This window comes from Aulostomus chinensis, chromosome 15 (genome assembly GCF_037954235.1).
Source record: "Aulostomus chinensis isolate RoL2024-O1b breed Wild chromosome 15, RoL_Achi_v1.0, whole genome shotgun sequence".
Classification (NCBI taxonomy): Eukaryota; Metazoa; Chordata; class Actinopteri; order Syngnathiformes; family Aulostomidae; genus Aulostomus; species Aulostomus chinensis.
In genome coordinates, this window is record NC_141334.1 from 6,512,993 (window position 1) to 6,540,047 (window position 27,055).

At 39.6% G+C, this 27,055-nt stretch overlaps 1 long non-coding RNA gene across 2 annotated transcripts in view; it reads left to right on the forward strand.

Moving 5' to 3' along the window:
• LOC147248449 (uncharacterized) overlaps positions 1-27,055 on the forward strand; it is a 50,238-nt gene that overhangs the window by 15,638 nt on the left and 7,545 nt on the right. The window contains exons 3-4 of one of the 2 annotated variants that reach the window (XR_015109292.1): positions 18,443-18,516; positions 26,276-26,395. This is a non-coding gene — a long non-coding RNA (uncharacterized LOC147248449). The remainder of the gene's footprint in view (positions 1-18,442; positions 18,517-26,275; positions 26,396-27,055) is intronic. The other variant, XR_015109293.1, reaches the window with a different exon arrangement.

Sequence of the window (27,055 nt, forward strand, 5' to 3'; positions counted from 1 at the left end):
GCACAGCAGGGGAAACAGATTAGGATGGCATATGCAGCAGTTACTGGACGCTCTCTGCAAACGTCTGTCTTGGGACTGGCAGTAAAACAGTGAAGTAATCCAGTTACACGCCATTTTACCCTCACGCATTTTATATACACTTAGACGTGCATTGCATACATTTGCAAATGCATGCAAAGTTATCACCCTTAACAGACAAAAATAAATAAATGTTAATGAAAAGACATGCTTGTGTACAACAATGCCGCTGTCCATTTTTAAACATACAGTAGGATTTTAGCTCATAATGCAAAGTACAATTGTATCCACGCATGCAATGCTGAGAACAAATGTACACTCTTGTAGTCCTTATCGCAGTCCCTCACTCCTACCCTGCCATCCACAGTCATCGTTCTTCTTTCCCCTTACAAAAACACCAAGTGAAACCAATTGTTTTACTTGGTGTTTTTGTTCTGACTGCAAATGTTGCCAAAAGCATTAAAATGGGGAGGTCCGCGATCATAGAGAACAGTGCACTAAAGGGTATGACGGGTTTGGCAGAAAAGGATTCATAGTCATAAAGACTAAATGGGTTTAAGGCAAAAAAAAAAAAAATTACAAGCTGTACGGGTCGCACCCTTTGAAGGTTTGAAGGTCGTATGCGTCACAGCCGGGGTGGAAAGTTTGTCGTATTCTACTTAAAATCTAGCGCATTAATGCATCTTTGTGTTCCTGACTTTGGAGGAGACTGACGTGTGATCTCCAAATGTTGCATGTACCACAGTGCCAGACAAAATATGGCCTTTGGCTGCATGTGCTCATCCGAGTAATTTAGTTCAATGTCAGTGATAAGATATGAGAGATCTCTGGTAACAGTGATAGTATGGTGACAAGTGGTGAAAATCTGGCCAAATTGCCTTCAGCCATGTGCCATATCACAGCCATCTGAGCCACTTAACTGCCACATGTGCCACACCACTACATGCTATCTGTCCTCATCAAGGGTAATGGCCTCTTTCTTAAGCTGCCTTATGGGTCTGACCTTTTCCACTATACTGAACGCGCAAATTATTCTTGATTCTCAACCCTGTGATTTTTTTTCCTCTTTTTTTTTCTCCTTTCTTCTCCCCCAGGAAAGAAAACGTGCCGCGACACACCAAGGCCCCAGTCAATTTCACGTCTGCCGAGTCATACATCATATTTTGAGTGTATGGATTTCTAATATCTCGCAACGGCAGTCAAGATGATGTAACAGATACGGACTGCAAGCACATATCAAATAGATTCCTTTAGGATATTCAATATGGCTGCCAAGAGACATTTGATCGGATTATTAATATAGATAACCTCATATACTTTGAATTATACTGCCAAATATCAAAGCACCACTGGGGGTAATCAGGGGAGGGGTGGCGTTTTGTAATAACCATTGAAGAGAAGAAGCTAATGGTGTTTCCTGGGGAACTGAATACTTACAATCATAAGGACAGAAAATGTCTCTCATAAAAATATGAACTCTGGGAGGAAGTGCTGTGCTGTGCTCGGGATTGCAGCAAAAGCAGTAGAAAGACACCAAAAGTAGAGAAAGACCAAAATGAGCCACAGCGCATGCAGGCATGGAAAAGTATGAAGTGGATCATTTCAGTAGTTCACAGCTGCCTTGTTTAGTTTGGTTGATTCAAACTCTGGCCTGCTTTACCTTTTTAGTATGTTTCATTCTTTAGTAGATGTGTAAACAACAAACTTGGATGTTCATTAAAAGTGGGCCAAAGAAGAGGCCCAAGGCCTTGTTGAGAAGATCTCAGTACACTTCTGAACAAATGGGAAGGGTTCATCCGTGGTGAGAATGTGATCTAACCATGGTCCAACCCTAATGCCCTTGCCTAAACAATACCTGTAACCAGGTGAACTTCACATCAAAACTGTCGCTGTGTGCGTAGAAGACAAAAAACATTTTGAAAATATGTATGCAAAAATAGCGGCGGTGCAGTGGTCAGCACTGTCGCCTGACAGCAAGAAGGTTCCGGGTTTGAGCCCCAGCTCAGGCACGGGATCTTTCTGCATGTTCTCCCTGTGCCTGCATGGGTTCTCTCTGGGTACTCCATCTTCCTCCCACAGTCCAAAGACTTCAAGAGGGGACGAAGTTAATTGATACTCTAAACTGACCGCCAGTGTGGCTGTGAGTGTGAATGGTTGTCTGTCTATATGTGTTGGCCCTGCAATGGACTTACGACATGTCCAGGGTGAACCCCGCCTCTCGCCCAAATGCTCCAGCATCCTGTGACCCTGAACAGGATAAATGGTAAAAGATGGATGGATGCAAAAAAGTAGAAGTATGCTCCAGAACACAGGACTTCTCCTCTCTTGGTCCTGTCTCGCTGGTTTATTGCCAAACCCTCTTATAGGTTCATTACCTCCACCTAATGTTTTTTTTGTAGTGACACATTTAGGTTCCCATCCATTTTTCTGTGTGAAAACAAATGGTATTAGCGGGGGAAGCACTGCAAGTTGACAGCCTCATCAACTGAGTCAGACCAGAGCAGACAAACTAGTGGTAGAACTGTTATTTCACCCGAACAGAACCCACATGTAGTTTTTCCTGAATTCCACCAGCACATCCTCCATACAAAAGGAAATGATTCTGTACTTTACTGACCAATCCCCAAGGGCAGAAAGCTTTGCCACCTTGAACACTTTTCCCTGTTTGTTCTGCCAGCTTGGTCCCTGCTGACCAAGACGATTCATGCCACCGAGACTACAACAGATAGCGTATTGACCGATGAAGCTGTTCTCCAGGCAGATGTTCAGGGTGGACAAAAATAGCAAATGAAGGCTTGATGGTGGACTTAATGAAAGTGCAAAAAAATCCCAAGGGAAACAACAAACACTATAGCTTAAGGCCAGACATGCTGTTATGGTCGGACTTGCCGTAGTGTTTATGCCACCACGGGAGAATCCTCTTGTAAAGAATATTCAAGGAAAATACTTGCGTAGGCTGATTAGTAGCCGAACAGTGGGTTTGCCCTGTGGAGGATAGATGGAGCGTATTTGTGTAAAGTCTCATTTTTTCCCCAGAAAATTATATTAGTCAAAGAAAATATGGAAAATCCAGTTACATTCAACCTGGTGCAGGTTCACTAGGGTGTAAATTTTAATACGTTATCATTTGTAGGTTCATGCAAAAGAGCATCTACATATCCTCACCTTTATTATACTAAAATGGCGAACTTCACTCAATACCTTTAACAGCTTTAAAATATGCTTAAAAAAACATGATTCACACCTGAAATTGAGGCAAGGTCTCAGTCAACACTTCTATGTATGTTTTCTTTCTTAATAATTGGAATGATTCTAGTGGTTGGAGCACACTTGTCAGAGAGCAGCAGTACTTTCCCCTTGCTCTGTAATTCATGGGGACACCACACATAGGATCTACAACTCAAAGACTTCCTCTGTAAACTCTGCCAAAGAAGTCAGGAGCAGGTGAGGTTGTGAAGTGAAAATTCTCGCCAAAACATATTCAACTTTTTTTTTTTCTTCCTGGCAGAAGAAGTGTTAACTTCCCACGTTTTCCTTCCTAGGTTCAAGAACACTTTGATGCTTTAAAAGTTTTCCTGACGGTGTGTCTTCGTCGCTGCCTACCTCTTTTTTTTCCTTTTTTTTCTTTTTTTTTTTATCCGTGTACGGTCTGGCTGACGGCTCAACTTGGAGCATGGCAGGGGAGGTCTGGGTGCGGGAGCTTCTCACAATGCAGAGCACTTCTCTGACACACTGGCTTTCAAATCTCATATTAGCTTCTACCTACAGTCAGCACCAGCAGGTGGAAAGGTGCAGAGACACGGCCGCAGCAGGATGCCCTTCACTATGGCAGACTCAGAGAGAACAGAGTGGCAGAGCACGAACGGGTAGATGTGGAGGAAAAACAAAAAGATTAGGCTGTGTTAAAAAATATAAATGAAAAATCTCCCCCTTAATGTCTTTGATATCAATAAAAAGTATGAGTAAGAGGAATGTGACTCCAAATGTTCATCTTACCTGTCATCCCTTAATTCATTTACTCTCACCCTAAATAGCTACTTCAGCAGCTCACACATTTCCCCGGGGTGCTGCTGCTGCTGCTGCTGGTGAGTGCAATATCATGTTTATTTTTTAAAAGGTAAGAGAGCTACAGCCACTCCCTTTCCTAAACACATAATAACCGTCTTAAGGAGTGGGAAAACAAACCTGAAAAAGAAGAAAAGGACACAAGGTTGGATATTAAGTGATAGAGATATTGAGAGAGAAGGGGGAGGGAACTCGCTCTTTGAACTCCCACTGTGTGCTCATGTTAGTGGGAACTCCATTAGCAACGATTAAAAAGCCATCACACTAATAGCTCGTGCACCTAAATAATCACAAGGTCCAGTTTCATTGATGACTCCCTCCATTTTCTGATGAGCCGGGAGTGTTGTTGCTTTCACCTTGCAGTCCCTGAAGGACCCTGTAATCACTATTATATGTGTAAAGGACTTCAGGGAGTTGAAACCTGGATCTCAGTTGGAAATAGTTTGGACCTGCTCCCCAATCCCCTCTTCAGAATCGTATGTTACGTTCATCTTGCGGACACAAAGTACATTGAACGACCCCCCACGAGCACCTTCTGTATCCAACCATGGAGCGCATGGTGTTTTGTCTTTCCTTCCATTATTAAAAAAAAAAAAAAAGAATTATAAAAGCAGAATGATTTTTTTTTTTTTTTGCCCGAATCCCCCCCTACGGCCAAGCTTTTTACAGAATGCTTGTGACCCTGCGTAACCTCTTACTGAATTTTCTCTAACTCAGCGTGCTGCATCAATGCGCATGCAGTTCAGCACTGCCATGTTGGATACCTAGAGTGACACCAAGAGATTAATTATTTTTGTGAGAAGAAACAGGGAAGGAGAAAAGTTACACAAATACAAATAATGAGCTTCCAGGAGAGAAATTTCCAGAAACCGTTGGCAAATTTCACACCTCAGTGGTTGATATCACATTTCTGGATGTCTGTTAAAAATAAAGCAAAATCATTTGGCTGATAAAGTAGGTGGCTGCCATATTCTGGACCATTAGCATTATGCTTTTAGTCAAAAACTGCTTGAATGCCAAGGATAGAGGCTATTCTGCTGACACAGTTTGCATTTTTTTTTAATCAGGACATAAATATGAATAGTTATCTGTCTCGCTGGTTTTCTTTTGTTGCTTTGCATCAACTTGCAGAGTCATGATTTCGAAAAAAATCCAAATTCACATTTTTATGGAAAGTATAGTTTTGGCAAACATTACCCTATAGAAGAAATCTGGATGTTGGATATAATATAATATGGATGTTCATATAGTTGCATGTAGCTGACAGAAGCCCTCTGTTGGCTGTTGAAATCATGATGGCATACAGAAAAGAATCTGATGTAATGGAGAAGGTACGTAGGCAAGCTACACATGTTTATACTGGTTAGTAGGGTCAGTCTACTGTTGATTCTAGTCTATTTCATTGGATTGGGGAGGAGCTTATTCCACTCACTATAATTTAAGGTGCATCTTTACACCTTTTGCAGTATCTTTGGGAAGCTGACAGCGATGTAAGGACGACAGTTTAGTGGCATCTTAACAAGAGTGTTTTAACTTACACACACACACACACACACACACACATACATATATATATTACACTTACTTCTTGTAGTGACAGTATTATATGTTCTAGTTGTAATGCTAATAGGAGCCTCAGCACAGCGGGAGACTGTAACATACTAGTTAAGGCTCAAGGAAACACAGCATATCAGTGTCTTGTACACTTTTACCAACCAAATATTTTTAGACCCCTCAGGGTGCTTAAGGAAAGGAGGATTTCAAACCATGATGTTATTCCGTTCTACTCTTAGATTCTCAGTAATGTAGTCACCCCTCAGTTGGGCTGATCTGGTGATGTAGACGTCGAGGCAGCGTGAGTTTAATGTGGCGAGAGCGGACAAAGCTAATGGATGTGCAGGAGTTCAGGAGACCAGAGTTATACATCTTTCATGCTTCCCTGAGCACGGCCCAATTTGAATATTTCTGATATGCTATTTATACTCATGGCTGCAGAGACACACAATGATACTGTGTGTGTGTGTGTGGGGGGGGGGGGGGGGGGGTGGTGGCACGGCAGCTGCGGTGGCGTGTTTGTGTGTTTATTTCATAGTTTTGTGAGGTAGAAGGAAGAGTTGTCCGCTCCTGTAGCAGAAGCCAGAAAAACCTGCTTCACAAATTAACAAAGAATTAATTGGAAGTGAAACACAATCACAACAAAACATAATTAACCTGAAATTAAAGTTGATTCAGATCCAGCTAATAAGCACACTGGAAGCAGTCTGATGTGAATTTGAATGCTCTAACAGGTAAATATCTCCCTCGTGACGGGTGGGTCGGCTTCTCTGTCTTTTTTTATTTGGTTTTGTTTCATTTTGTTGTTCCGTGCAGATGAAAATTGGGCAATTAATTGGTTTAATTGTTATTCCTCCTCTGTTGCCTTGAGTTTGATTAGGGTCTAAGTCTAATTAATTGGTTGATTGAAGTGAACATTTTTTTTTTTTAATCACGTCCAACCTTACAAATGTGGCTTCTTGCAGAGACAGTTCTTCCTCTATCCCTGAATCAGTTTGGGTGCATTTAAAAAGTAGATATATTCTGACATTGAAATGTTTTGAGTTGATTCACATCTTTGGTTTTAGACCAATTATTGTACGTTAATGAAATATTTTATTGCAGGAATGTAATGAGTTGATATGCTTTTCCAGAAATTTTCACTTCGCTCATCTCTCCTTTGCTCTGCATGTTTGGGGATAAGCCCCTGAGCGTGTGCACGCACAAACACACGCATGCACGCGCGCGCACACACACACGCACACACACACACTGACAAATGAAAGGTACATGTTAAGTTACCAAGGGACTGGAGATATAGGACAAACCAGTTTATTTATTACATTTTCTTACTACTTTACTTACTTTATGCAGACAACATCTGATTTCCTGCTTTACTGTGGTCGTAATCGCTGTAACGACTAGATAGCGTCTGGTCAAATTCAACTCATCTCACCTCTCTTGCCTCAGACCTACCAGGTCATTTTTTTCTGGGGAGCACAGTCTTGTGTTCTTATATAAATACTAGTAATGATGAAATTTGGAGCAAATTTAGTTTTAGATTCTGTGTAGTTCCTTTGCTTCCTTTCGTTGTCTCTCTGTCTCTGTCACTTTGCAATGAAGATTTTTTTTTTAAATTTGTTGAGAGGATAAATATAGATCAGATCCAAACAATATCTGACTGTAAACATATATTTGGGTTTTAAACCCACAGACTCCTGACAAAATTAATCTTCTAATTGAGAACCTTCCACATGATTATGTGATGTTTAAAGAGTTGCATGAAGAAGAAAAATATCACAACAGACATAACGTTAGTCTCCAAACCCATTCTTGAAATTACTCATTTCACTGTTGGGTGAGTAACGTTCGTGTTTGTTCATTTCACCCGCCTACCCATGCATCCATAACCACTATTTCATATTTCATCATTGATTTTGGATGTCAAATTAATGTCTTGCAGTTATTGATTCTTATCATGATAGTTGTGAGTGTAAAGAGGTCTTGGTGACATGGATGGATGAAAAAGAGGGCGGTACCACAAGTGTTGATGCGACATAATGGTACAAGCACTGGCAAAAGGCAGAACGGGTGGGGTGGGGGTGGGGGCATCCGCTAGTATTATAACAACTCAGCCAGCGTGTCGGATCTCTGCCGTCATCAGTGTTTGGTTGTTTTCAGACAAGTGAGAGCATACGAAAGCACTAGACAGGCAATTTTATTTATAGATCCACAAAGGATTCCTGTGCTGGCAATGTAGAGAGAAATCTACGCATGAAGATGTTCAGATTGCAAGAGGAAACAATACAGAAGGACACATGAACCTGTGTTTGCATTATGGAAGATAGAACTTTTCTTTGTTGCAACATCTGATACTACAAACTATTGGACATTCTCTCTCATATTGTGGCTGTTTGCCATGCAATTGATGCGACATGATTCAATATGTCATTACTGTACGCCATATGTCTGGCATTCCATTTGCTCATACATATTCCCTGCAAAGATTGTTTTCTCCTGGCTTACTGCTCACCATAAAAGCACGTGCACGGCTTTATGTTCTTTATTTTCACTCAGTATACCTGGACGGTGAATGTATCTTCTGAGTGATATGAGCTGCTTTGAGTGCTGCCTCTATCCTCTGAAATATCCCCGTAGGTCTTCTGGGAGTTGTCAATATACCATGACACAAAATATGAGGGGTGTTATTGTGTATCTTGATGTCTCTGAAGCAGCAGTAAAATAAAAATAATAATAATAAAAAAAAGAAGTCATGTGAATTTATTTTACCTGACAAATAAAGTGATTCTATCTGCTCACGAACTTAACACGGAGCGGCACATCTGTATCCACTGAAAGCCTGACTCCAAGGTCAATAACTGTATTTCTGTTATTCCTAGAATCAATCACTCATGAGGAGAATGGATTTAATGAGTTGTGATAACATTACAATTTCCCTGGGCTTTCACAAATGGACCAGACACGCTGAACACTCAGTGAAACTGAACATATTTTATCTCCTGTCGATGATATGTCACGTATCATCAAATACTTGTTGGAATTACACGGCTGAACATAAACAGGAAGTGAATGTCTCGTCCTAATTGACTGACTCTGACGGGCCACCTCATTTCAACCCATTTGATATATGATGCTCCACATTTCTAATTTATTTCTTATTTATTTATTTGCCTGTGCGCTGCCTTTGGACAGCCACCAAGGGGTTCAGTGTCATTTAGAGGTTACAGCAACATGAACCGAGCACAGAAAATATTACTCTTATTCAATGGATACGATATGATTGACAGACTCAAATTGCTTTGAGTGTGACCTTGGAGGACTGCTGCTCAGACTCAAGTTAGCTTTTTTTCTCTGTGTGTGAAACTGTGGCCTTGCAGTGAAGCCTGATGCAGTACTTTTACCTCTGACATGTGTTATTAGTGAAGTATATTAACATGGTTTAAGGTTTGTTTCCAGGAGTTAACAGGAAGCACTTGACCATGGCAGCAGAGGTAATGTAGTATTTCAGTGTATGCTGATGACATTGGTGTCATGACTAATTGAACCAATAGTTTTTACTATCACTTGATCTAATTATCTGACAGAAAATGCTCAAAATGACTTACACTGGCTGAATGATGTAGAAAAAATATCTGCCTGTGATTCTTTTGGCTGAATCATGATTCTCATGTCTTTATTCAGTTAATCTGTGTTTTTTTTTTTTCATCAGGAAACTTGTTGCCAAGTCATTCAAATATTGATATAGTTAATGATTAAAAAGTTCCTAACATAGACATTGTGTGTCCACAGGGACAAAAGGATCATTATTGATGTTGTTTCCATGACGATCCATTAGCACTGCAGTGTTCAGAGGTTCAGGTCATTTTAGATATTTCTTTGAGATCGGGTTGCACTAATTAGTTTAGAAACTCTCTAAACTTTCGTTAACTTGAATTTATTGGTGAGAAGCCAATTTCATCGGGGAAAGGGGGAAGGGGGTGTTAGAGTTTCCCTACAGGAGCACTTACTGGTAAACCCAAGTCGATGTCAGTTATTGGATTTCACACACTAGCCAAACCCTCGAAGGCCTCTGCTCTGCCCGCTCTTGATTTTGCAGATGAGGTTGGTTACCCGGGGTGTGAAGCCATCCATAGCTGACTCATTTGATTTTTATTGGGCCTGCATTAATCGTGTTGGTATGTATAGGGGAGCGGTCCGATGGGAGGTTTGCACTGAATGTATGTGGAGAGGAATTAACAGTCACAAAGAACAAATATGATAAACACTTGTGCAGACTGGTGCTATATGCTGAGGAGAACTGATGGCGGTGGTTTCATTAAATGAAAAATGGGACATCTGGTGTAAGACAAAGCTGCATGCTGTCATCAAAATAAATAATTTATTTTTCATATATCAAGTTGACTTTAGTAGCTGCTTCATACTTGAAGGGACCTTTCACTTGAGAACTTTCTTGGAAAGTAGTTTAGTTTCTGAAAAGCTCTTGTGGGTGTGGGGTTTTTTTTGTCTGATATGTTAAAAAAAATCACCTGGAAACCATTTTGTTTCTTTCGTTGTGATGAAAAATCGACACAGTGGAGACGGAAAATCTCATGAAATGTGTTTATGAGTTTTCCCTTATTTTGCTGCCGTCTCTCCACCTTACCCTCAATGTCCCCGCCCCTCATTTCTTCCTTTGTCCTCTCACTCACGCTCTCTCTCTTTCTCTCACGCACACGCACGCACAACCACACACACACACAGGGAGGAACATGCCTGTGGTGCAATGAAAACATCTACCCTCAGGAGAGTTTGTCCCAGTGGCCGAGGGCTGATGAGGTGAAAGTAATCTAAATGGTACACCACATACGAGCACACACACACACACACACACACACATACTCGTGGGTAATCGTATCATCGCAGTGGCATATGGGCCTTTCCAAAGGACACCGTTGCTCAAAAGGGGGTGAAAATATCGAAAATGAGTTGAACCTCCACTGAGATGGGGGGGTCGGTGCTTTTCTTCACAATATTTCATCATTTTCTCTCAGGGGTCAGTAATTGAGTGTCCGAAATTGCTACAAGTCAGAACAAAGTCACAAAACAGCTTTGTTTTCTCAGTTATATATGAACGGGGGGTAAAGCCAACTGGGAACAAGTGAGAGGGCCAGAAGGTGTTCTTTTTTGTCTCTCTTTGTTTGCACGTAACACAAAACCTGTGTATGTGTACAGATTGGCAGTTGTTCAGAGGCAGTAATTTTCCCTTGTCATTTATGGTTGCGTTAGTAAAGATGCTCTCGCAGGTCCCTGAACTGGGTTCCAAATGTAGAACACGGCATTTCCTGACACGCTGCGGCTACTTGCCATTTAACTTCAACTTGTTTTCATCTGCAAGGACAAGGTGACCCATTGCAAGCGACACTAAAAAAGGGAAAATTGGGAGCATCTGATCTTCTGGGGATATTAAACAAGACAAATAGGCATCCGCCCATCAGCATAGCAATGACAAAGAAAAGATGCCAAGATAGAATATGAGATAACTTGCAGTTATTGGCTCTGACGGTGGAGGACATTTGTGTCAAGGCTGGTGGCCACAAAGTGAGTATAGCTGGACATAGCATTTCTGTAAAAAACAAAACATTCTTACGTGATCCATTTTTGCACAAATCAGGATATCAAAGTCTTAAATGTACATGTACAGAGGCCATTCGTTGTGCAAATCTTTTCTGATTGGGCGACAGATGTGCAAAAGTGTTTAGTGCACTTTAATCGCTGTTTTAGTTTCTTCTGCTACCCAGAATGTAAACATGACAACATTAAAGAGCACAGCTGTCAGTGCACACTAGTTATCAGCTGTGACAAGCACAGCTGTATGATCAACTTTTCTATAACGAAGTATAATTACTGTGGTGGCACTTAACCCTGTTGTAATAAATACTGCTAGGTTGTGAAAGCTACAGTTATTTGTTACTGCGACAGGTAATTTGTAAAATCTGGCTTTTTAGGGCAAAACTTGCACCATTAATCAACATGTGAGAGTTAAACTGTTTTTTGAGACAACGTGGTGGCGCAGACCCGCCTGACACAAATTATCCATCACTTTTCCAAAATGATCCAATACACGAGACTGAATAACTTGAGAGAAATATTTTAATGCCTTTGTTTACAATTTTTGAGAGACTTTTGTCAGAATTTAGAAGTTGGGGCTTTTAAAACTACTAAAATTGAGAGACACTGTTGTCACTGTTGTTTGCACATAATATTACGTGCAAATACACTGGAGTCCATCTCTGCTGCAGCCAGTTCAAGTCATAGTAAGTCAGGTCAATGGTGAGCTGACCAGGGCCTCACCACTAACTTGAGCATGGTTTTCCATTATCTCTAAACTAACCACTGCTACAATGAGATCCTGGCTGGAATATAAGACGTGTTTCCTCTGAGACACAGCAACCTTTTCATGCCCTGATGACTGACTGTGACAGGCTGGAAGTGGCAGAGACAATTTTCCGGAGGGGAGAGAGAGTTAGGTTGTTTTTTATGTGGTGTAAAAAAAAAAAAAAAAGGGGGGTTCTAAATAAATAACAAAAGCTGACTTTGCAGTCAGCGCTGGAGCAGAAGTTACTCATGCTGTTCTATGTCATGCTGTCCTCCTCTGCTGCTTACTTTGTACCTTCTATTCAGTTAAGATGCACCTCTTAAGCCTGACATGTTATCCTGTGTTGCTGTGTGTACGCTGATGCTGTGATTTGCTGCTGATCGTCTTGGCTAGATTTTTCAAAGCTAGGCATGATCAGGGTGCAGCCTTAGTTATTAGACATGTCAGTCTTCTTATATTAACATGTAGAGAAAGGACATCTACGGAATAAACCACTCCTGACTTGATCACAATCATACTCCCACATCCCAAGTGGGTGCAGTAATGGAAAAAATAGCAGAGAGAGAAAACATTCTGATCATAGTATCTGGATGCAATCAAGGTTATCAAATAATTTATTATCCCCAAAGATAGAGGATAAAAAGTTTGGAAGTAAATTCATAATGTACTTTGAATGTTAGCAAAATGTGTTTTTTTTATTTTTTATTTTATTTTAGATTCATCATTTTCATTTATCCCTTTTTAGATGAACAATTTCATTTTACTTTATCCATCCCTGAGCTTGCTGATATATTCATAGAAAACAATAAGTGTTCCTCCACATGAACACAATCAGAATCTTGGCTATTTCTTTCCCCTGGCTTTGCAGTATCTACAGAAATGTAATCTGTGTGTCTGTATTAAAATTCATGAGGGCAGATAAGAAGGGACTTTCATTAGTGTGGGATTCTGAAGCTGCTAGTTTGGGAAAAGTAGAAGCCAAAATACTCTGTGCAGAACTTTCTAGGATCCCATCCGAGGTCAGAGAACTGAGGTCCAAGCACACACGCACACTTATGAAGAAGAGTTTTAGCATCATTTTGACGCTCCACTGACTTGTGAGCAGAGTGGTCCTGCTGGCTTGTTGTTTTCAGGTGTTGGAAGCTAACTCAGGATTTTCCTGGAACAAAATAACATTTGGAAAAAAAAGGGAAGATGGATTTTAATGGAGAAGGAAGAGAAAAACAATACCTTCATCACTCTCTAGACACTGCAACACTAGAAATTGCGTTTAAAACCTACAGTGCAAAAGCCTTTGTGAACTGATGCGACTGCAATTTTTTTATTTGTTGTTTTGACAGGGTAGACTTTAAGCTCTCCATGTCACCCCAGACACAAAACCAAAAAAGCTGCACAATGTGACGTGCAGAGATGTTACCTGGTGGCTATGAGCTTAATTGGAAGGGCTTGAATGTAAATGACATTCATTTATATGTTATGCACTGTAGTTTTAACACGTGCACAATTGCTGCTCTTCCAGATCATTGGTCACCATAATGAGATCATCCATAAGCATGAAGGACATCACAGTAGAACCAAAAGTTGTTCAGCTCAGTGTTTGGCCCATATCTGGTCTCATTTCTCCTATAGCCCACATTTCGCCTTGAATCGACTCAGCGTGAGTGTAGACACTCAGGTCCACCTTATATGACCCAAGTCAAGGCAGGGTCGTTATATTTTGGGCACCGACCATAATCATCTGCCATCTGGGGAGGCTGCCGATGCTGCTTTAAAATATCTGATGGTCTCTACATATTAATTCTTCAAGCAGAAACTTCAAACTAAACATTTAAATTAAACTACACTGGTGCTATTGCAGATGCTCTTTAAAATCTGCCACTGGATTATGTTTGAGCACAGAAACACAATTTATACCACATGTGCTTGCATACAAAAGACTAAATCTCACTCGCTGGTACAGCTTCCAAGTTTCACAACAGCTGATATAAATAATTTTCATGCTTACCCACATCTGCTTGCTACAAAGGGACACAGTGTAACAGCATGACAGGTATCAGCTTTGACAAATTGTACTGTACTTATGCATATCATCATAGACAGTCTTAGTTGTGTTTTGCAGATTCCAAAGGGCCTCCGATAACATGCAATATTGAAAAATATTTTGTGCGTGTGTGTGTATATGTTGTATCAGCTAATGCACTGCCAGAGAAGCAGCAGAGAGGGATAACAAAGAAGCTGCCTGGGCCCTGAGGACTCAGTCATTGATCCAAACATTCGGTCTGCAGGGCAAGCAAGAGTTAACGCTTTCTTGTGGCCGATTCTTTTCCGAGCTGACTTGAGCTGAAGAGCTCACTAGACATGAAAGTATCAACTCATACCTGCCTTCAATGTAGTTGGTTTTTCCACCTTCAACACTAGCAGACAGGTCGGCTCATTCTCATTCTGAACAGAGATTAAGACAGTAATTTACTGAGGTAATGAGGGTCGACGTGAGCTGTCCGTGGTTCTGGAAGAGCACGAAGCAGTCAGAGTTGGAAACTTCCAGTCATTTTTGTTCATTCAATAAAATTGTGCATTTTCATTCGATGTGCCATTTAATTACAGGGGATTTTTAATTCTGTTTTAGTGCCTTTCAGAGCACACTAATTACCTAGTTGCCAAGGACAGGACTTTTCTTCGTTCCAAAACAAAAAGATTAATGAAGAGAATTGTTTGAGTGGTTAAGCTGAGCTGTCAATGATGCTGAGTGTGCACATTATGCATTGACATCTGAAAGTACACTATATTGATGCAAACAAACTTCCCTTTCGTGCCTCTTCTCTGACACCTATGTATTACAGGTTATCTAACACTATGTTCTCAGTTTTATGTAAAATGTTGTTTTACAAATCAAGATTTTGCAGAGCTGACTGCACAGCAAATATGTAACAGGAGGTGGGAATAAACGCCTGCTCCGAGGCCAGCTCTGTTGTGATAGATAGACTACGTAGAGAAAACAATGTTCAACATTTTTCTCACAGCTGGTTGAGAACCTATTAAGCTGGAGAATGTGCAACAGTAATTTGATACACACATTTGCCCACATGTGAAAAACAAAGCCATTAATGTCCTTGTTGAGAAGCTCATTTTGAAGTTTTTTTTTCATAAACATTGCTTATTTCTATATAAACCCTATTGCTATTACAAATGCATGGTCAGAGTAGAAACATACTAAGTTTTCTCACATGCTCATTAGGAAGTAACTGCAGCTCCACCAATATTTATAAACCCTTTGGTGAAGGAAAGAAATGAGTATATCAATGTCCATTAAGCAGTTTATTGTATATCAATATCAGCTGGCTCCAATGTGGAGGCAGGAGGCCAGTCGGAGTATATTCACCTCAACAATTAAAGAATTCAGGTGCTGCCTCAGACTCTTTAGAGAAAACTGCAGTCAATATAGTCTGACAACATTAGGAAAGATGCTGACCCCAATCTGACACTTCTCCTTACTTCCGTGAAAAAGTGTGCAGGTGCTCGCACTCTTGGTGAATAGTCCGCACTTCTGGCTCTGCCACACCTTCTGCTAATTAATAGAGAGGACAGCAGTGGTGTGTCATGGTCCTCCGTTTTAAGCGTTTGTCATGCTGTCACCAGAAATTTGTTTTGTGGCAGAGACTAGACTTTAACTCCAGGCTTCCTGACAAGGCCTCAGGCGCCTGGTTCCTAAGCACCAGCTGGTCACTGATTAGCTCTGGCGTGCATTGGACATGCTATTGATGCGCAGCTAATGGAGAAAAACAGTCTTAACTACTGAGCCCATTTTCTCAATCCATAGCCAGGATTGGCAGGGAGCTACAATTAAAGCGCCTATTGCATTAGTTAAAGGCCACATATATGTGCCATTCTACGGATTCTTCTACTCTTGTTATCGAGCTGGCTACAAAAGGAGGCTTGTAATGTTTAGCCAGTTTCTCTTGGCTCTTCCTCAAAGGCTCCTTCTGTAGGGCTAAAACCAATAGCAGAGAAACAACAGGAGAAAGTTAACCTGAAAGTAAAAAGTAAAACAATTGGAAACAGAGTAAATTTAAGTTTGAAGTCAGCTCATGGACTGTATTACTGTGATTTATTTTTTTTACTTCAAGTTTTCCAATAGTAGGGCTGCAACATATCATATTTTCCCCCTTGTTAATTCTGGGTTTGTTTTATGAATCCTGTGAATATTTTAGTTGAACTTGTGAATGAAATGCTTGTATTTAATGGTCAGCATTAAGTTCTACTTAATTTAAGATCAAGATTTTGTTTGTGCAGATCTCAAGACTGTATAGTGACTTGCAGCCAAAATAGCACTATTTTTATATCATAATACTCTTAGATCTTTATTTCCCACCTCCACAAACCGGTTCATAAAAGTTAGTTCGCTAGGTCCTGGCTCCCTAAATGCTGGGAGAAGAAGTTGTCTGTGTTTGTTCTTGCAGGGAAACAGAGCAGCTGCAGTGTTTGCTTGTACCTTCATTACCAGAGCTAGCAGGAACTTCATATCCAGACACTAAAGCTTCTAATTACACCGGTGTGTGTCAAAACAAATATACAGTGCCTTATGGAGAAGTGTTGACTTTCACCGACCGACTGCTGATTGGGTTCTCTGGCTGCAGTTTACTTCTCAATCATTGTTGAACCCCATCACATATGGTCACACGTGATTGGCAGTGAGACAATATAATAGTGCTCCACAGGGTGGCCCGTCTGAGTCTGTGCTGCAGTGAGTGAGCTCAGCGATCTCAGTCTATAGAGCCAGCTGGGCTTGGGTAAATGTCTCCTGGCTGCCTCCCCCTGGAGGTGTTCCAGGGAACATTATTCTGAGGGAGAAGTGAGGGAAGATGCAACTCCCCAATGTAGGAAGAGCCTGTGTTTACCTGGCAGGACAACATGGAGGATGTAAAGTAAAATGACTCCATTCATGACCTTGAGTACCCTCATCACCCTCTAACTTAGTAAATACAGTATGTGTTTATCAAAAATAGAAAGATGCGTTCTCTCAGTTTAAGTAAAAGGCGAACAGAACCACCGACAGATCCCTTTGCAAAGGTTTGTAATAAAACTCACAAATCTCAGTGCTGAGACCCATTTTATTTTCAGATTTCCATCACAGACCACGGTAGGCAGCTCAGAAGAGGATAAATGGATAATGTCATGTGTTAGAGGTGATTTCAGTCTAAATACTGAATGCATTCAGACAATTACAAGTACTCCAATCTATTTCACAGGTAGCCTGCGATCCCTGATGTGTTATGAAAAGTTATGTCCAGTATAACTCAATTAGCATTGACAGAAGCAACAAACTAGCTAGATGTACGGACACATGGAGTTGTTGTTTTGCTCATATTATATATTTCCCCTTTTTACATGGACACACAACATTCCAGCCACTTGTTTCATTATGGAATTTGGATTATTTAAAGCATTTGTTCCAATCAGTCTTTTATTAGGCCATTCTATAACCTCGTACTCCATGTGTGGCTGATGAGCTTAACCTCCACATCTGATCTCATCCTCTTCCTCCTCTCCGTAACACACACACACACACACACACACACACACACACACACACACACACACACACACACACACACACACACACACACACACACACACACACACTAACAATGATCTGAGCCCTGCTGAGATGAAATATGAGCCTGATAATACAGCAGAGGTCTCAGGTGGGTTCACTTGCTGGTGAAAAATGTCAGCGCTGAATAACACAGTTTTTTTTTTTTTTAAGCGTGTGAGAGGGAATGTACATGTTTCGGTGAGGTGAGTGAGTTTATGTGCCAGTGAAAGATAGATGGAGGTGGAGAAATGTATTGTTGTTTTTATGATGATGAACTGAAGAAGAGTTGAACCCTCTACAAAGCATCCATACACGGTGTTGGATGGCAGAATGAAGATGCTATTCTCAGTGTTTACTTCATTTCTCTCTCCGTGTCTCAAAAGCTGTAACTTACTATTTGTTTTCATTACTTTAAGTGAATTTTTTACACACATTTGGGGACTTGAAATCACTCTTCCTATTGGTCAGCTGCTGTTAGTGTGGTGAATTGTACATCGCGAGAGTCATCACACCAAGTTGTTTTTAATTAGATAAAATAATAGGTCATTTATTTTTGATGCAATATTTATTTTCATTTAACATAAAAATAGTTTTGTCTTCTCTGACCAATTATCATTACTTTTAGTGCTGCTTTTCCTATGACATTCATCACTATTTAGGGTTCAATCAGTGTATTTTGATTTACATGAGATTAGGTTAATAGAAAATGGCAAAATTTGTAGTAAAAAAACCCTCATAGAATGTGAAATTGAAGCCCATAATAAATTAATAATAAATCTTTAACTTTATAATAGTCAATAGTTGGTAGCCATGGGGCTTCATTAGCTTCAAGCTAACTGTATGGTGGGATCTTTCAGCTTTCTGGAGTCACACAAAAGTGATGCAGCAATGGGAAAATAAAGACATCCTCGTGAGTTCAAGACATCTGTTTGTGAGTATCTGAAGTCAAATACACTTTTGGATTAAGTATTGCTGTATGAACTTGACCAACCAAAGACGATTCCTTAAAACTAGACTGCTCTTCTTCTACTCTGTCTTCTTCTCTCAGTCATGCAGATCATAGCTTACAGCGCCACCTTCTGGCAGCATTACATAGCCTGTAGTAGTCACTCCAAATCAATGGATGTAAATACACCAAATGCAAATGTCTTTTACCCAGTTCACTTCAAATCTGCTTGACATTTTACTGTCTGCCCCTATCCTGCATTAGTACTGTACATCTTTATGGCTTTGGTCTTCTCTTCCATTCCTTCTCTCACTCTATATCTCCTGTCTCAATGAATCCTCAGTCTCTTTACCATCACCTTTGTCTCTCCTCAATCCCGACTCTCCCTCTCACCTCCCCACCTGGGCATGATAGCGGCAGTTAGCTGGTTTAACAGCTGTGCTCAACCACCGGGCTGAAAACAAAGTGACGAGGAGAAACAAGGGGCTCTCTTGTTACTGTCCAGGCTTCAGCGTTCTGTTCATGATCGACACAGCCACTCGGACTGTCTCTCTGTTTGAAGTTTCACTGTGAAAGACCACATTTGAGCTGTCATAGCCTGTTGGAGATGTCGGCTATCTATTATCCAGCAGAGGACAACATGTTACATGCCTTTTGACTGAACAGTAGACTAAGTTAATGCTGCTGAGGATGGCGATGAGCAGAGTCGTACTGGGTGGACAATCACTGAAGGGAGGTGTGTCAGATTGACGTTTTTATAAAAGCTTTATAATAATGTAAAAGCAAGTAGTATGTTTTAGGAGAGAGGATTTCCATTGTTATCTTAACAGTTCATAGGTTACCAGAGCCCCTGTGTACTTCCTGTAACTGTCACCTGATTTGCAAAGACTTACACTACAAGTAGTACACAATAGATGTCAGGAGCAAGGAGGTATGTGCATCCTTTCTGTGACATTTAATTGGGAGTAAAATGCTAGCATAATGTGTGTAAATTCAAATTGTAGCATAAGAACATGCCCATAGTTTTATTTTCAAACATAAGAAAGTATTTTCAGTCATTTTACCAAATCATAGAGGTTGACTTTCCATTTGAGTATCACAAAAACTTCCTTGAACAGCAATAAGAAAAAAGAAAGAAAAAAACTTTTTCCCCTAACTGTTGCCAAAAAAGTAATTTTCACAGTCCTGCTGTGAACCAGGTCTTTCTAGTTCAGCAGGGCCTCCCTTTGTCTCTGGCACACTGACTGCTGTTTGATCTGGGCCCGGCCCCCCACTACGGCGGTGACAGGCGTATTTCAATGACGCAGGTGGTACAGGGCGTGTAGGCCTAGCGGGAGGTGGTGAACTGGGATGGTGGCGATGCTGCACATGTGTGTTTATTTGATGGATTTGACACAGCAGTTACAGCTTCGGTTTATAAGATCAGGAAAGTTTTTGAGCAATAGAGAGGTCTTTGTTAAGTTCCGCCCTCCGTATACGCGACTGATCCTTTTAATCAGCTCTTGAAACTAAATCTGACCTGGCTTGCTCTTGGCTGAGGGTGATGCTTGGCATGGTGGTCATGTTTTCATTTGATTTCAAGCAAATTCTCAGCACACACTCGATATGTCACAAAACACAGAAATGCAAATCGAAGCAGCATTTGCTGTAACTGCTTTGTAGTGAGCAACCGAGGCTGTGCAATGCAGATTTATATCAGAAGATGGCGGTAAAGGCAGCAATCAGGAGAAGATGAAGGAATCACGAACCAGAAAATAAATGGTCAGGAGTCCTGAGGACTCAGGCAATGTGTAATTGTAAATAGAAATGCATTGTGTTCACAAATTAAACTGCTTGATGCAGTTGTGTTGCTAATACATTATTAGATTCAACCAATATGAAAATGCATTTTTGCATTTAAACAGAGCGGATGATTCACCTTAACTGTGTGCAGGGCACTCAAACGAGTTTACTGAATCATTTCATTAAAAAAAAAAAAAACGCTGTTGCGTGCAAGAAAGGTGAGCTGTTCTAGAAGCACGGTGTTGTGGATGAGACGATAAGCTATCACATGCACTCTCACCTCCATTTCCCTCCAACATCCAACCCAGGTTTCTAATAAAGGCCGTTCCCAATGAAGAGAGCTATCAGATCTTGTATACCGGTAAATAACTGTGGGATTCATTTATAACAAGACTGTCAAGTTTCTGCAGTACAGCTGAAGCCCGGCAGTGCCTCAACCTTTGCAACTCAAGGTCGTGGATTAATTTCTTTTTTCCACAGCCCCATGAGCACCCAGGTATTTGCTTCATAACTCAATCTTACAAGGCTATGAAGATTTCTTGGAAAGGAGCAGCAACGTATCTCTATATGGTGTATAATCAGCATGTGTAATCTAGAGATTTCAACCGTCTGGATCACTGGTTCAACCTTCTCTGGAACACTCAAATCGTTGAAACCATTAAATTGGCAGCCATACCAAATTATGAACTTCTTGCAAATGTCACGCACACACACACACACACACACACACACACACACACACACACACACACACACACACACACACACATTTTATTGATTGCTTGGAAATGTCACATAAGACAGAAAAAAAGTGCACATTAGTTGTGGTCTTTGCCCAGCTTGTTTTAACTTGTGATTTCTTTGGCGCCACAAGACATTTCTGTCTTTCAATATATCAGATAAAAAAAAAAGACCTTTCAGTTCAGGACTTCACACATCTGAGCACCGGAACACACATCCCTGCAGCCCAGTAAAATCTATTGTTTTAACCCAAAACACTGTTTACTGTTGAGATTTTTCTGTCCTTTTTTTGATGATAGAAATTTGGGGGTTTCCCATTGTGATATCAGGAAAACCATGAAAAAATATATGTCTGAAAAAGAAAATAGTATTTTTCATTTCATACATTCAATCAGACTGTCTGAAGGTCATATATACGTATATATAATATACATATATAATATACATATATATAATATATGTATATAATATATACATATATATATAATATATGTATATAATATATACATATATATAATATATATATAAAAATTAAATATATATAATATATATTATATATAATATATTATATATATAATATATATAATATAGTATATATAATATAATATATATTATATAATATATATATATATATAAATATATGTTTATAAATATATATAAATATATATATACTGTATATATATACTGTATATATATACTGTATATATATACTGTATATATATGTATACTGTATATATATATATATACTGTATATATATACTGTATATATACTGTATATATATATATATACTGTATATATACTGTATATATATATATACTGTATATATACTGTATATATATATACATATATATACTGTATATATATATACTGTATATATATACTGTATATATATACTGTATATATATATTGTGTATATATATATATATATATATATATATATATATATATATACTGTATATATAAAATCTTCCAACATCTTTGTTGCTGGCAGAAGAGTGGTAGTGGTACTTTTCTCTCCCAGTATCACCCAGCGAAGTCTTCAGAGATGCTTGAGTCTACAGAGGGTCTGTGGTGTTGAAAGTGAAAGTCCCCCAGATTCCGGGTTCATGACCTTTGTCATTTTTCCCAACTGATGCTGTGACCTGTTTTGGTCTGTTGAATTTCATGTACTGCAAAATGTTTCATTAATATTCTAATATATGCAAACATACTTGTCTGGATGAACCAGTTGGCTAATTAAAATGCAAAGTCACTCAGTCAGACTTAAAGTTGAACTCTGTCGTCATCCGGTGGGAGTCTGGTATGTGGATGTGTGTCTGCTTGCTGAGGCGTGAAACAACTGCAGCAGGTGTAAGATGCAGCAGACATGTGCTGGTGGGTTTATAGAGACTTGAATTATGCTAATGGGTGTTCACGTACATGTTTGTTTCTGCCAAATATATGAGGTAACAGAGTTGGGCTGCTCATTACCTGCTGAATTACCCAAAATCCTGTGGGAGGCCTGCTCCGTCTACTACACTGACTACAGCGATGATGGAACACTGACAACACAATGCAAATGCTGTGGGAGTTTGATCAGATATTAAGCAATTTCTCATCAGTTTATTTTACCATTATGGGACAATCATTGCCCTTCCAATGAGAACAAGACTATTTGTGAGTAAAGTTTGTTTCCGTCACTGTATTTTGATTCACATTTAGAAGTATTCCACCCAGCAATTTTGATGGAAATGGCAAAATTCCACAAATTGGCCACACAGAAAAACCTTTTGCCCTCCTTTTGAAAGGTTTTTTTGTGAAGAAAAATTGGATTTCTTTCCAGAATCTCAGAATCTGGTGTTGCTCTGACATAGTGAACATTTATCTCAGTGACAGACCCGCTGTTTCCACTGCTGTCGTCTTCAGAGATATTCTCAAACTTTGCCTTCTTCTCTGGACAGCACGCAACACGTCCAACATTAGCTGGTACTTAAGAACAGTTACAAATTCCTCAAGGCTTCTCTCCGTTGCTCTGGCAGCATTCACTAGCCTATTCTTTTCCCAGCAGTTTGCTGAAAATTTGCTTGACAGTTAAATGGAATTCTAATTGATAAGGAGTGACGTTGTTCCTCTACGATGCTCTACTGTCTGTTTTCAGGAACTTTTATCTCGCCACCCCTGTCAGTCGTCGTTTGGTTCGAGCCTCCTTGACTTTCTCTTGTTCCTGTCATATTTTTCATCAAAGTATCTTCATCGTTCATGTGGACTGACGTTTGTCAACGCAGGGATCAAAGTTAGATTCTACTACTGCCAGACAGGAGCTGAGCCTGACCTTCCAGAAGGAGTTTAATGTCAAGTTGTAGTTTTACTGAGGTCAAAGCTGAAGAGGAAACCTGTGCAGGGTGTCAGATGTTTAAGATGCGTTCAGTGATGATGTTTTTCTTGATGTCGGCACTTTATGTCACTGTATTTGTGAGCTTCACCTTTTTCACCAAAATATAAGACAGAAGTCAGGCAGAGGGGCGGCTAAAGAGGGATACGGAAAGAGCAGAAGAGAGCAAGATGCGAGATTGAAAAAAATTTTGGATCACAAAGTCTTTCAATCCAGAGTAGAGCATGAGAGGCCTCAGATTACAGTATGTATGGCTGTTGATCTGGCCTCAGTGTGTGCCCCCGGCCAGATCAACAGCCTTAATCCCCCTGACAGAAAATGACTGTTGCATTGAAATAGCTCCAAATGGCTGCGTGCAATCCACGGGTCAGCGGTGGGCCAGGAGAGTGTGTGTGTCCTGGCCACAGGCAGTACAGTCTCCGTCCGATTAAACAGAGCAGGACAAGGTGATCCGTCACCTCCACTTGCCTGTCCAAGGTCTCACAGAAACACAGACCAAACAGTGGAGCTGAAACATGAGCTCATTAAAAGAAGAGGGGCACAGGATTCACTCGCTAACTTTGGAAGAACTACAGGCCTTCAACACACTCACCCAGTTAAGTGTTGAAGTACAATTTTGTATCACAGGTTCTTATGTCATTAAGAAACAGACAGAATCTTGTATGTTTGTCTTATGACTTTTTCTCATGGTTCTCGGGATTTAGTCTGGTAGTTAGACATGGAGTTCTCCCACTAGATTCGCATGCCATTAAACTCTTCATGACGATGTGTTTAGCAGGTTGAGTAATGGTGACTACATGTCTCCAAGTTTCATGCCAATTTGTGACATCCATGCAAGTGGACTCTGGTTTACTGGAGTCTGTGTGGTTGGACTTGACATTTGTTTCTCATGTTTGTTTTTTTAGTAGCTTGTTCTTTGGGTCAGAAGTTTAGGTCAGGTCATGTGACCGTTACGTTATTGGGTTTTGGATTGTGAGTACATATGTTTGACATTTTTTGGAAGCAGACATAATTTCCCATCATATCCAGAACAAACAGGACAGTAATTTAAGTTTATCAATCTATCTGTGATTTTTTTTTTTTTTAATTAAGCATCAACCGTTTGGTATATTGAATGATTTTCCAGAACCCACGGTAATGCCTTCAGTTGGTTTGTTATCGGTGTCAGCATCCTAGTCATTTACAGACACACACACACACACACACACTGAAAAAAATTGTAGAATGAGGCACATTATCAATTAGTGATGCATTGTTCGGCACTTTATTTGAAAGTCAGACACACATATCATCCTGTGATATCTGTGTGAGGCACTTTGGTCTCTCCACCTCCAGTATGATGAACATGTGTGGCTCATGTGAGTTGGTTGATGTGTTGTGAGAGATTAGAAATGTGTGTAAAGATGTTTATATGTACATATATATGTATATATTTGGATATGTATGTATGTGTATATATATGTATATATACCTATATGTGTATATATACATATGTTTATATGTGTATATATACATATGTTTATATGTGTATATATACATATGTTTATATGTGTATATATACATATGTTTATATGTGTATATATACATATGTTTATATGTGTATATATATATGTACATATGTATATCTGTATATGTATATGTGTATATACTGTAAATGTATATATGTTTATATGTGTATATATGCATGTATATATGTGTGTGTTTATATACGTATATATGTGTATATATGCATGTATATATGTGTGTGTTTATATACGTATATATGTGTATATATGTATGTAAATGTGTATATATGTATGTATACATATATGTCTATATGTACATATGTATATATACATATGTATATGTTTATGTGTATATACGCATGTTTATATATGTATATATGTGTATGTATATATATGTGTGTGTGTGTGTGTGTGTGTGTGCACGCGCAACACTTATTTATGAATGTTCAGTGAATTTTTAAACATATTTTTGGTGTTGTTAGCCATCAGTCTCTGTTAGCTTCAAGCTAAATACACGTCGCTGGCTCTTGCTGCATTGTTAAATCACAAAGAATCCATGAATACCTCAAAGGTTTGTTTGCCTGCTCAGAGATTTTTCTCTGGATTTTGGAGCGTTGTTTAACAGCTATCATCTGTTTGGGGTCCGGCGCCAGCATGGGTGAACGGGTGAGCTGCCTCAGCTGTGTGTGCCAGCTGGTCACGCTTTGTCACCGTAGCACTGAGGTAGAATCCTTTCTTTATCACTCAGAATAAGTGGTGGTGGATTACTGATCTTACTCGACTTCTAGCACAGCAGGCACGGAGCTTCATCACGGGGCCTTCAGAGACCAAGCCGTGTTCCAATTCACATTATAAAAAGGTAAAACAGCTGGTAAATCTGTATGTGACTGGGATTTATTCTTATCACTGTAACCACAAGTGTCATTGCTGGCAGTGTTTCAACAGTTTCAGTGAAACATTCATTATTCCCGCTAAATGATGTCAGCAATGACAGCTTCTGGTCTGCTGACAAATCAGGTGCTCCAAATTCTTCTTCTGTTGTATTCTTGACAGTAGCACTGAGGGTAATTGAATTTATGAGCATCAATCAAGTGAATAAAACAGCTCAGAGTTTGTTGGACAAGGGTGTGAGGGAGGAGAGGGACACAGGAGGGCAAAAGAAGAGAGAAACAGGGAAATAAGAGGGTGACAAACAACCCTCGCCTCACATTTCCTTAATTTGATTCATGAAAACTTTTCTGTTTGGGAAAGAAAAATGAAGATAAAACCTTCATTTGGCCATTTATTCAGATAAAATGAAAAGTAAAAAGTGATGCAGATGCTTTCTGTTTGTGGTTTGAACAGAAAACACGGTTGAATTGAGGTGACTGACACTTTCCAAGATGCCATGCAACGACTTCAGGAGACTCACACTTGGTACTCGCACCTCCGGAGCAGTTCTCTTCCTGTCACCTGGTGTGTGAGGTAAGTTAACTCAAGCAAGGCTTCTGACTACACATCTGTCAAAGGCAGGGACCTTTTTTTCTTTCCTGAGGAAAATCACACACTCACAACCATGAGGTGGGCTGGAAGACCAAAAAAAAAAAAACCAGAAGACACACTTAAGAGTTTCTTGAACAAACAAAAGCCAAGACTTCAGTCACAAGCCACATTTTTACAATCAAGTCACTTAAATAAGATGAGATATATATATATATATATACATATATACACATATATATACATATATACACATATATATACATATATACACATATACATACATATATACACATATACATACATATATACACACATATATATACATATATACACATATATATACATATATATATACACATATACATATATATACACATATATGTATATATGTGTATATATGTATATATACGTATATATGTATATATATTGTATGTATATATATACATATACATACAAAAATATGTATGTATGTATGTATATGTATGTATTTCTTTCCCCAACCACGTGCTTTATTTTTTCAAACAAGTGAAAACTTGTTACAGTGCTTTCCAACTGCATGTGTTTTATATGTTTATCTTTAGCAAGTGTGTCCCAAGTCTGTCCCAAATTTTTTAAAAAGCTTCACGTTCAGTGTACAAAAGA